This window comes from Heptranchias perlo, chromosome 35 (assembly GCF_035084215.1).
Source record: "Heptranchias perlo isolate sHepPer1 chromosome 35, sHepPer1.hap1, whole genome shotgun sequence".
NCBI lineage: Eukaryota > Metazoa > Chordata > Chondrichthyes > Hexanchiformes > Hexanchidae > Heptranchias > Heptranchias perlo.
The window spans coordinates 14447506-14459632 of NC_090359.1; the positions used below are offsets into that span (position 1 = coordinate 14447506).

The following is a 12127-nucleotide window of genomic DNA, read 5'->3' on the forward strand; positions in this document are numbered from 1 at the left end:
GGGCACAACATTGCCTCCGGTGCACACATTTACACTGAGCATTTGAAATCTACCCGGAGTCCCAGCCCCACTAAACAAGAATCTTTACACCAGGGGCAGAGATCTTCAATCTTGGAAGAGAGTTCCAAGGCCACTGACTTTCAATTGTATTGGTGTTTGGACAATTAGATCCGAACGGGAAAGTTTAACTGGAGTTTGGAGCCCGTGTGGGGATTCAAGTGATCAATGACTGCAGAGCACCAAGGGAATGATTGGGCAGTCGACCAGCCGGCACCAGTACCTCAGGCCAGTCCCACTGTCCCTTTAAAGTTCATTGACCTGCACAATGAGGGCCTGGCAAGCCTTCACCCATTGCTGCAGCCATCCCTGGACTGGGTCTGGATACACTATTACCAGCCATTCTGCAACTACTTACATGGACTCATTAAAACCTATTTCACTAACAGGAGGAACTGTGGAGGAGTGCAGAGTGTTACTAACAGTATTGAGCACTCGTTGCATGCTGATTGGAGCCAGATAATGAAAAATGAGCAACCAGAAATTAGAAGATACAAGTAGTCACTGATTTATTGGTCATTTGATAACTAGTTGAACTGGGTGCGCTTGTGTTTTCTGTACAGAAACAAGGCGATCAAAGAGGCAGAGATCAGAGATACAGCGGTCACAGTCAGGGCCAGGATCAGGACCACCTCAGACGCCACACCTAAAAAGGAACAAGAAACCAATGGTCAGTGAGGGAAGGAAATACTGAGGGGAAAATGGAAACTAGCAGTCGGCCAACTCACCACCCGGAGACCTCTCCTGCATCCTTTGCTCAACCTCATTAAGGGGCTCAGTTGCCACATCTGTCACATAAGGATCCAAAATGACCAGGGGTCCAAGTGAGGCCTCACCCTCCCACTTCAATTCAGCATCACTCTCTGCAATATCAAACATTCCAGTTAGAGAGGGTAAAGGGTGACCTCCAACAATCAAGAGGATCAATGTCCTACCAGGTCCAGATACAAGATCCCTCCTTCCTCTGGAATCAAGTAGGAAATCCCTTGTGGCACCGCAGTTGCCCAGATGACAACAGGCGCACACGTCATTGGTCGATTCTTCCAATGGGGTCCAGCTCAACCAGAGAATCAGTTTAGCAACCAGGTTGTCCATCACCCTTTAATACAACACATCCCTGAGCAAGAGGGGGAACTTACATATTCTGGAAAGTACAAGCTTTGTTCATGGAATCTCTCCGATCCACTCCAGCAACTTTCAGGTGACAGGTGATGAAAATCTGAGGGACACATTCAATACAAGTTGTTATTTCGTGACCTCCTCCCAACATGGGGAACCCAATGTTTGGCTTCCTCTTACCAAGGAACGGTCATCTCCAAAGAAGCGGAACGCATCCAGGTCAAACTGGAGTTTGTCCAGCTCACGTTCACCTCTGGGCAACACAAAGGTTGAAAAAGGAGTCCTCAGCTTTGCTGTCCAGGAGGCAACTGAAGAAAGATTAAAAAAAGGGACAAAGTGAATAAAGTGAAACTATTGAGACAGAACCAGCTGGAGAAAGCAGAGAGCTCCTTACCCATGGTAGTCAATGATGTTGTATCTTGGGGTGGAATCCTTGTCTGGGCTCAATGTAGCTGCACAGCTGTCAATGTAGAGCTTCAAGGGCATGTGGTTGGTCATTGAAACAGAGGCCTCAATGTGAATGAGGTCACCCAGGTAGTAGACAGTCGAGGTGCGCTCTGTAAGCCAGTCATCTGAAGTACAAGAGGACAAGGGTTGGAGACAGTGGGTGTAACTCCCAGTGAGAAACGACAGAAAAGCACTCGCCATCCACCCATCACACACCGTTCATGAGACGCAGTGAGAATGACAGAAGCCTTTCTCCAGACTTGGTCGAGCTGAATGGGATCCAGGTGGGCTTGATAGGGTCACTGCTCACATTGCCCTTCCTGGAAGGACAGTAGATAATTTCAGGACAACTTCATAGAACTGCACCTGCTGTAGACCTTATTTGCCACAGAGGAAAGATTCTTACCTGAAATAGTGGCACTCAATGGGAATGATTGCTCCATTAGTTCTCACAATGACAGATCCACGAGCATTTGGGGTGTGGTTCAGGTGGGTGGTGTGGACCAGGAAATCTCCAGCCATCTGAAAGACATCAGGTTCAGGAATGAAGAGCTGGTCTCATTGGACAAAAGCTATTTCTGGTCATTTTCCTGCCCTGTTAAGCAGCAGTTTGAGGAGTTTCAGTTGTTCCTCAATGACACATGATTGAAGCAGCTCCACCATTGGTTGAAGTTGCCTGGAGCAGCCTCTGTTACTCGACTCAGTCCACCTTCTATTACAGGGGACTTCAGGCCTGCAGTCAGAAACCCTGAAATGATTGGCACTGCCAGATTTGATGAGCATTCTTTCCCATATAGAATAGAGCTTTCACCTTAAGGGGCTTCAAGTTACCCCTGATATGGAGCACAAAACACATCACTTTTAAACCTCATCTGTGTCCATTAAAACAAGGGGATTGGCAGGTGCAATAAACAAAAGTGGAGTTCCCCTTTAATACATTGGGATACAATTATTATTCCACTTGTTTCATCATTTAAGAGCAGTCTCAACAGGAACTTCCACACTGAACATTCATTGACCACAAGTTGAGGCAACAGGCCAGAATATCCACAGGAAGGAACAGAAAAGATAAATCAATTGAGGCACAAGAGAACAGAGTGTTTTGGAGAAATGTAGGTGAAGGTTCAAGGTCCATGGAATTGAATCTCAGAGTTAGAGAGTGGTAACGACCCATTTAAGAAAGATGCAGTCCCTCAGTGACAAGTTGAAGTTCTTTTTAAATATAAAGCTAAGATTAACATGTCAATATAAAGAAAGTAGTTTCACACAGGGTGATATTTAACAGTGGGCAAGAATTTATACACTGATTTCATTCAGGGATCTCCTCAGTGGCTGGAATTTCACCTGATGTTAATGAGCTCAGAGTGGGCAGTAATCCACACAGTGAAATTGGAGCAAGAGTTGAGGAATCACATTACCTGCAATCTGCTGCCACATTCATGGAGCCCATAGTCAAAGAAGACAGTGTGGTTCTGAGAGGAGATCCCAGTTGGCCGACAACCTGCTGTCCCCAGGGTCAGGTCAGCAGCTTTAATCAGGTGCCTGGTTCTAAATAAATCCATGTCGACTCTCACCAGCAGGTTCTGCTCTCCACACTGCACCATCACAGTCTGCAGTGGAGACAGACTTCTCCCCTCAGACACACTGAAATGGGAACCAAAGGGAGGAACAGGGTTGGGTTTTACTCTTCTCCATGGAAATCTCTGCCCTCTAAACTGTTGCCAAATATCAGAGCAACAAACCGCTCCAACTAACACCAGCACCGAGAACAAAGCTCTCACTACAAAATCCCCCATGATACCAAATAACTCAACGATCACTTTATCCACCAACCAGCACCTTTTATACACAACCTGCAGTCACCTGACTCCAATTCAATGAGTCGCTGTTGTGATACGATTGGATGTCTTTCAGAAAAAAAACTCAATATCTTTAGAATCCTCCTTCCATTCAATCACTTCCATTGTCCTATTTCATAAGTTTCATTCGAAAGAAAGGAAAAAAAAGAAAAGAAAAAAAGATGGAGATCGTGAGCGGTGTAACTGAGTTCAGAGATACAGAGAGACACCAGCAGAGGGAGGTAGAGAGCGGTGTAACTGAGCACAGAGATACAGAGAGACACCAGCAGAGGGAGGTAGAGAGCGGTGTAACGAGGTGCAGAGATGCAGAGAGACACCAGCAGAGTGTCCAGGAAACCAACCTTTTATCTGAAATCTGAGGCGGGATCTAAACTGCACAGTAGAGGAAGCATTACTGTATATCTAACCCGTGTTGTACCCTCCCTGGGAGTGTTTGATTTGACAGTGTCGAGGGAGCTTTGCTCTCCATCTAACCCGTGTTGTAACTGCCCTTCTACAACTGGAAAGTTTCTCCTTCTTTACCCTATGAAAACTCTTCACAATTTTGAACACCTCTATCAAATCTCCCCTTTACGTTCTGTGCTCTCAGGAGAACAGCCCCAGTTTCTCCAGTCTCTCCACATAACTGAAGTCCCTCATTCCTGGCACCATTCCAGTAAATCTCTTCTGCACCCTCTCGAAGGCCTTGACATCCTTCCTAAAGTTTGGTGTCCAGAATTGAACACAATACTCCAGCTGAGGTCTAACCAGTATTTTATCAAGGTTTAGTATCAATTCCTTGCTTTTGTATTCTATGCCTCAATTAATAAAGCCAAGGGCCCCATTTGCTTTCTTAACAGCCTTCTCAACTTGTCCTGCCACCTTCAAAGATTTGTGTAACGACACCCCCAGGTCTCTCTATTCCTCCACTCCATTTAAAATTGTTCCATTTAGTTTATATTACCTCTCCTCATTCTTCCTACCAAAATGTATCACTTCACAATTCTCTGCATTAAATTTCATCTGCCATGTTTCTGCCCATTTCACCAGTCTGTCTATGTCCTCCTGAAGTCTGTTACTATCCTCAACATTGTTTATTACATTTCTGAGTTTCGTGTCATCTGCAAACTTTGAAATTATACCCTGTACACCCAAGTCCCAGTCATTAATATATATCAAAACGAGCAGTGGTCCTAATACTGAGCCCTGGGGGACACCACTGTATACTTGCCTCCAGTCTGAAAAACAACCGTTCACCACTACTCTCTGTTTTCTGCCCCTTAGCCAGTTTTGTATCCACGCTGCCATTGTCCCTTTAATCCCATGGGCTTCAATTTTTAAAACAAGTCTATTATGTGATACTTTATCCTCCCTTAATCTCTCCCTGAATAGAAACTCCCCAACCCATATTCATGGCCAGCCCCTCGACCTTGCAAACACGTGGCCTCTCTACTCCCGATCGTGTCAATCATGGATAAGGCCATCTCTGATCACTTCCTTGTATCCCTCTCCACCCACATGGAATCATAGAATCATAGAAAGGTTACAGGACGGAAGGAGGCCATTCGGCCCATTGAGTCCATACCAGCTCTATGCAAGAGCAATCCATGTAGTCCCACTCCCCCAATGCACATCACAGAATGAACACAGGAATCCCACTTTCTATGAGCGGTAACAGGCTGCAGTTATGGTGCAGACCGGGACCCAGGGCTGAGGCTGTGCTCATCAGTTACTCTGGGAGTGGCACAGTCTGTTTCATGACCAGGCGGGGGTGAGAGTAACACCAGGGAGTCAGGCTGGTGTTGAGAAGGGTGTGGGTTCCAGCTCCCGTTCCAGGACTGGGACACATGATCCAGACTGACTGTGTCGTGCTGAGAGGGAGCTGCATCGTGAGAGGTGCTGTCCTTTGAATGAGGTGTTTAATGGGGGTCCCTTCTTTCTGCTCCGAGGTGTAAAAGATCCCGTGACAATTTGTGAAGAGCCGTGTCTCGTTCCTTGTCTCACTGAGACTCTCAGTTAATTGGTTTGTTCTCTCCACAGATTCGGCCTGACTCGCTGAGTGTTTCCAGAATATTCTGTGAGTGTTTCACTGAGCCTCGGGTTTTACAGTGAATGATAAAAGGATTGTCGTCAAACACTTGGCCATGAGCTGCTGAGTGACCTGTCTGGACATTGTTGCTTTTAGTGCACTGTCCCTTTAAGAGCTGTGGTCTGCCTCATTTGTCAGTGTGATTGTGGGTCTGACACAGAAGTGAGAGAGGAAGCAGCAGCCACAGCCCGGACTGCAGGCAAATTGCGAGGCTGGGACTAAAAAACTGTTCTGTCCACACCGGGAGTCGAACCCGGGCCGCCTGGGTAAAAGCCAGAAATCCTAACCGCTGGACCACATGAGAACTAAAGGGATGGTCAGCAGGAAGGGCACTGAGACTACACCCAGAAGGTTCAATGGAGGTTCACGATTATGACAGGTTTTGATACAGTAAATAAGGAGAAACTGTTTCCAGTGATGGAAGGGTTAATAACCAGAGGACACAGATTTAAGATCAATGGGCAAAAAAGCCACGGGCGGGGGAATGAGGAGAGATTTTTTTACGCAGCGAGTCTTTATGATCGGGAATGCACTGCCTGAAAGGGCGGTGGAAGTGGGTTCAATCGTAACTTTCAAAAGGGAATTGAGTGAATCGTTGACATGAAAAAATTTGGAGAGATATGGGGAAAGAGCAGGGGAGTGGGACTAACCCACTTCCTTCTGTGTTCATCCCTGGAAAAAACCCTCCCCCAGGTCACTTACAACAGCACTTTCAAATTCCCAACTGTCTGGACTTTGGCCCTCCATTCACCACAACATTTCTGCAGCGACCCATCTGCTCGATCAGACCCTCACCTCCATCTTTGATGCCCTTCTCCCCATTAAAACCATTACTCTTCTCTCACCCTGGTCGATCCTCCTAGTACTGCCCTCATTTCCACTCCTGTGAGCCCAAGGGACGCAGACTTGAACATTTATGGTGGACAACTGGTTAACCATTCATCACCAGATCTGGCTGGACCACATAAAGCACTATCGGGTCCTGCTCTCCTCTGACAAAACTGCTCACTATTCCAGGATCATCCTGGAATGTAAAGATAACCCCTGGCTTCTCTTCTCCACTACAAACCATCTTCTTACACTCCCCTCCCCCCATCTTCTTAAACATCTCAATTAGATCACCCCTTAACCTCCAAAACTCAAGGGAATAAAAGTCTCGTCCACAAGACCTGTCCTCATAATTTAACCCTTTTAGCCCCGGTATCATTCTGGTGAATCTGTTCCACACCCAGTCAAGGCCAATATGTCCCTCCTGGGGTACGGTGCCCAGAACTGAACGCATTTCTCCAAATGTGGCCTAACCAGAGCTTTATGCATCTGTATCATAACTTCCACCCTTTGTATTCCAGCCCCTTCAGATGAAGGCTCACATTCCATTAATTATTTTTTGTACCTGTCCACTAGTTTTTAGTGATTTCTGGAGATGGACCCCTGAACCTCTGTGCTCCTCCATAGTTCCCAGTTTCTCGTCATTTAGAAAATACTCTGATTTATCTTTTTAATGTTCTAAGTGGATTATATCTCACTTCCCCACATTGAACTCCATCTGCCACAGTTTTACCCTCTCATTTAATCATCAATGTTCCTTCACTACTTCCTGCTCCCATCTACACTACTTACTGCGCCACCTAACTTGTTGGTTTAAGGGTGAAAACTGCCCTCCGCTTCACTGTAAGTGCAAGAGACAACTTTGTAGATGCCGTGTCGTGTGACAGACCGGCTCGTTGGACCTGCTCGTTTCATCTCATCTCATTTTCAGCAAACCGGAATATTCCTGAAATAGAGGATGGTGAATCACAGCTCGAAAAACCGATCCCCTCGACCAATGGGGACTGCGCCTTCCAACAAATAGGCATTGATGGGGCAAGGTGAGTCTGCTGCTCAGAAATAATACAGCACAGATCATCACTCGTGCAAGCTTCATACCCTTTAGTTTGGAAAAATAAACTGATGGGAGACAGCTGCTGTCGTGAATGGGTTTCCAAAACTCAAATCAAATGGATTTGTCCTGTGTTGTGAATTACTATTTGTCTGATTCAGGTCATCAGAGCAGTGGGGACTGCATTTTGGACATTCCGAATACCAATGCCCTGTCACGTGAGCCTGTCGTTCTATTCCCGTTCCAAGTCCTCTTTTAAATTTCGATGACTTCCCCGAAATTTGCTTGGGGGACTGTTCGAATCGCAGTCCAGCCCTTCCCACTGTCGCATCCTCTAAATCTCCACCCAGGATTTTCACTGGTGCAACTTTCATCAACTTGAGCTACTTTTTAATTTCAAAAGTAAAGTGCTGCGGATTCTGGAAATCTGAAATATAAACAGAAAATGCTGGATACACTCAGCCGGTCAGGCAGCATCTGTGGAGCGAGTTCTGATGAAAGGTCATCGACCTGAAACGTTCCCTCTGTTTCTCTCTCCACAGAGGCTGTCTGACCTGCTGAGAGTTCGCAACATTTTCTGTTTCTACTTTTTCATTTGTTCTTTGTATCAACTGTGCCGATCCGTGACTCGACCCACTGCGCGGCATCTGGTGGTTTGGATTCAGGGCTCTCACCGCCGCGGTGTGGGTTCGATTCCCGGTCAATGAAATAATTGTCACAAAACAATTGTGAACTTTATTAAATGAACACATGAAACTGTGAAAGATGAAAAATTGTTGTAATCGCCATTAATGAAGCGATAACTTTCTGCAGACTGACTGACGGAAATACTAACATGGTTACCCAGTGACACGTGGGGAAGTTATTGTGTTTTGCATGTGATGAACTTTTATCCGTTCTCATTTTAAAGACTGTTTTTTAAGAGTCTGGTTAAAATGTTCAGTGTTTATGAAAACAGGAATGTGGTGCAGCCGTTGTTCAATTCAACAGGAAAAGCCAATTATCTCCCACTTTTCACAAGAGCAAATTCTCAAATAACATTCCCGCCTGGGGTCGAACCAGAGATCTTTCGTGTGCGAAACGAATGTGATAACCGCCACACTCTGGAAACCGCTGCTCATGTTCATTTCATCGCGTGACTTCTCCGTTAAACAACATCACTTCTGTCCCACACTAAAAGCTCTCAATCCTTCCCTTTCACAAACATTTCACTGATCAAAACTTCACAATTCACACAGGAAAAAGTCTTCATTTCCAAATCATTAAACTCCCGAAGGAGCTGCGGGGACAGACTGAGCAAACCTGCGTTCAGTCGTCAAAGGCGGTGTGTGAAGGGTGTGGGTGTGTTGTCATCCTGAGAGACAGCGACAGGCCCGTGACACAGAGCGAAGGCAGGAACTGAGAAATGTGGCCATTCAGGTCCATAAATAGGCAGACACTCAGACCCAGTCATTCATTCCGACACACGGTCCGGTAGTTAGTCAGTCAGTCGGGTCGGGAGGCCTGCAGACAGCAAACAAAGAGCCAGAGAATGAAGCAGAGACTCAATCAGACGGATAAACCGGCAGACAGACAGACAGACAGTGAAGCGGGCAGGGACTCAGCCTTGTAGATAAGCAGACTGTATCCTTTGCCTTTGACCCTGATTTGTCAGTAATAATTTAAAACCGCTTCTGGTTCGGTCCCTTCCTTTAATCCTGTACAGCAGCAGTGACAAAAACTTTGTGGATTTGAGGGTTGAGCCGAATCCGAGTCAGTTCCCGGTCCCCGGGAGAAATTCCCGAATTCCTGGGCACTTTGTATCAATCAGCAGTTAGCAGCAAAAAGTGTTATTCATGGGAGTAGTGGGACTAAGAAATACTTAAACAGCCGACACCCTGTAAAACAGAACACCAAGTATCGGTTTAAATAAAGTTCTGAACTGACAGAGCGGAGGGCAGATGAGGATTGAATTAAATCCCAATTCACTGAATCTAAACAAGGTTTAAAGAAGTGAATCTGTCCGGAGTGGGATTCCTGGGCCTGTGTGTGAGCTGCACCTGGATCGATCCCGTTCAGTAAAGAGAGACCGGCAGGCGGCTCCCAGACACGGCTCAGGCCGGGACCAGCAGCTCTCGGCCGGCAGCGGCTGGATTAGAGAGCGGGGATCCTGAGCTGTTGTTGAGGCAGAGGTCTGGCTGCTGCTGCTTCCGTCTCTCGCCCTCCGAGAGTCCCGGCGGCGGTCGGTACCGATCTCCCTCCTCTGGATCCGGATCCACCTCCTGTCGCAACTGACAGCTTCTGATTCCCGATCAGAAAACTGCGAGTTCGAATCAGGTCGGGATCACAGCATTTTCACAGTGGCTCAGGGTCCTGGAACTGGTTTTATATCAGTGTTTGAGGGATGGGCTGTTCAGGTTTTATGCTATAATAATGATCAGAATTAAGTTTGATGCTTAAAATACTTTTTTTTCTGTTACTTACTATTTACACACTCACCAGTTTCAGACAGAAACGGGTAACAATGTTTCAGGGATGTGATGTGCAGCCTCATCTCCCATCCTTTAAGTCCAAGGTCGCAGACTTGAAAATTTATGGCGGACGACTGGTTCAGCCATTCATCGCCAGATCTGGCGGGAACACTTAAAACACCATCAGGTCCTGCTCTCTGCCAAAACTGCTCAATATTCCAGGATCATCCTGGAATGTAAAGATAACCCGGGCTTCTCTTCACTGCAAACCGGTTTCTTAAACCCCTCTCCCCTGCCCCTCCCCCCTCACCTCCAACAACAAGTGCGAGGAGCTCATGGACTTCTTCGTCACTAATACTGAGACCATCCGTTCAGCTGCCTCTGCCGTTTCCCTCCCTTCCCCCACCCACAATGCTAAACTTCCCCTAAGGTTCCCCCTGCCCCAGCCCTGAACTCACATCTTTCTCCAGTTTCTCTCCTATCTCCCCTCTTGCCCTCTCGGAGCTCATCTTGACCATGAGACCCACCCCCTACTCCTTCGACCCAATTCACACCAAACTACTGACCACCCAACTTCCCTTCCTGGCCACCATGTTAGCCCAATATTGTTAACGGTTCCCTCTCCTCAGGTACTGTCCCCCTCCCCTTCAAATCTGGCGTCATCACACCCTCCTCAAAAAACTCACCCTTGACCTCTCGGTCCTTGCAAACTACTGCCCCCATCTCCAACCGAGTTGAAAAGTGGGATCATTATATCAAATCGAGAGACTATTCACCTCCCCCTCCAAATATTCAAACCACCGTTCAGGAGGAGAACCCCTCTGCTCGCTGACCGACATTGGTTCCCAGTCCACCAACATCTCAAATTTTAAATTCTCATCCTCGTGTTCAAATCCCTCCATGACCTCGCCCCTCACTTTCTCTGAAACCTCCTCCACCCCTGCAACCCTCCGAGATCTCTGAGCTCCTCCAATTCAGGCCTCTTGCGCATCCACGATTTTCATCGCTCCACCATTGGCGGCCGTGCCTTCAACCGACTGGGCCCAAAGCTCTGGATTTCCCTCCCGAAACCTCCCCGCCTCTCGACCTCTCTCTCCTCCCTTAAGATGCTCCTTAAACGCTCTCTACTTGCTTAAAAACTGTTTAATCTTCAACCTTTTCCAGTTCTGACGAAGGGTCATCGACCTGAAACGTTAACTCTGTTTCTCTCTCCACAGACGCTGCCTGACTTGCTGATTATTTACAGCATTTTCTATTTTTATTTCAGCTTTCCAGCATCTGCAGTATTTTGCTTCTAATATCTCCTTCTGTGGCTCGGTGTCAAATATTGTTTAAAAACGCTCCTATGAAGCGCCTTGGGACGTTTTGCTACCTTAAAGGCGCTATTTAAATAGTTCGGGCAGATCTTTTGCCACAAACGTGTGGCGCCGTGATCGTATAGTGGTTAGTACTCTGCGTTGTGGCCGCAGTAACCTCGGTTCGAATCCGAGTCACGGCATAGTGTGCGCTGCTTCTTTTGTTCTCCCGCGCTTGCGAATATAATACCACAATATATCAATATTTAATAAATGAAAAAAACATTTTTTGGTGGTGTCGAAAACCTATTTATTCCATCAAATCCCAGCACTCTCACATGCCTGTACTTGATGTTCCACAGTTCAAACCCGCCTCTTCTCCCAGCTTTTTCTTCCTTCCACAGTCAATGGGCCGCCATTACTTTCCTCCTTCTATTTCATGGACACTTTCCTGCGGCATTGCCGACTCTAACATTCACTTTCACGATCTCACGCCTTTAAGTTTGTTTGCTCCGACCGCTGTTTCTATTGGGCACATGTCCCATTCGCACCAATGTTCATTTGTGCCTTGAAACCAGTGGATAAATTTCGATCTGCGTGACCGCTCGACAGAAAAACACGACGAAAGCAGGGCTGGTCTCTGGAAAGACAGCCGCCCGATTGTTCACGAAATTTACTTGGGGAATCTTGTGATCCAGGGGATGGTAACTGAAGAACTGGTTTTTGTTTTGATGCTTGTTGGCTCTTTTCTCTCAGCAGTTGAGTTGCGTGAGCGACGGGCAGCGCAACAGAGCTGCGAATGGCGGTTGAAAGGTGCACATTTGGCAAGTTGGGGCGGTGCAGTAAGATCGGAAGTGTTCCGCCTTGATCTTAATAGTTCTGTTGAAACGTGCGATTGAATCGAGTAGAGGATAAATGTAAAGAGCGCCTGTGGGGAAAAAGGAGCGATTACA

The 12127-nt window shown here is 46.8% G+C and overlaps 2 non-coding genes and 1 pseudogene across 2 annotated transcripts; 1 reads left to right on the top strand and 2 right to left on the bottom strand.

Moving 5' to 3' along the window:
• Positions 1–1192: 1192 nt before the first annotated feature.
• LOC137302261 (zona pellucida sperm-binding protein 3-like) lies at positions 1193–2124 on the bottom strand (annotated as a pseudogene).
• Positions 2125–5782: 3658 nt separating this feature from the next.
• trnak-uuu (transfer RNA lysine (anticodon UUU)) lies at positions 5783–5856 on the bottom strand. Its single transcript has one exon. It is a non-coding gene; the product is annotated as a tRNA-Lys (tRNA).
• A 5449-nt stretch (positions 5857–11305) lies between these two features.
• On the top strand, positions 11306–11377 carry trnah-gug (transfer RNA histidin (anticodon GUG)). The gene has a single exon. It is a non-coding gene; the product is annotated as a tRNA-His (tRNA).
• Positions 11378–12127: the final 750 nt, after the last annotated feature.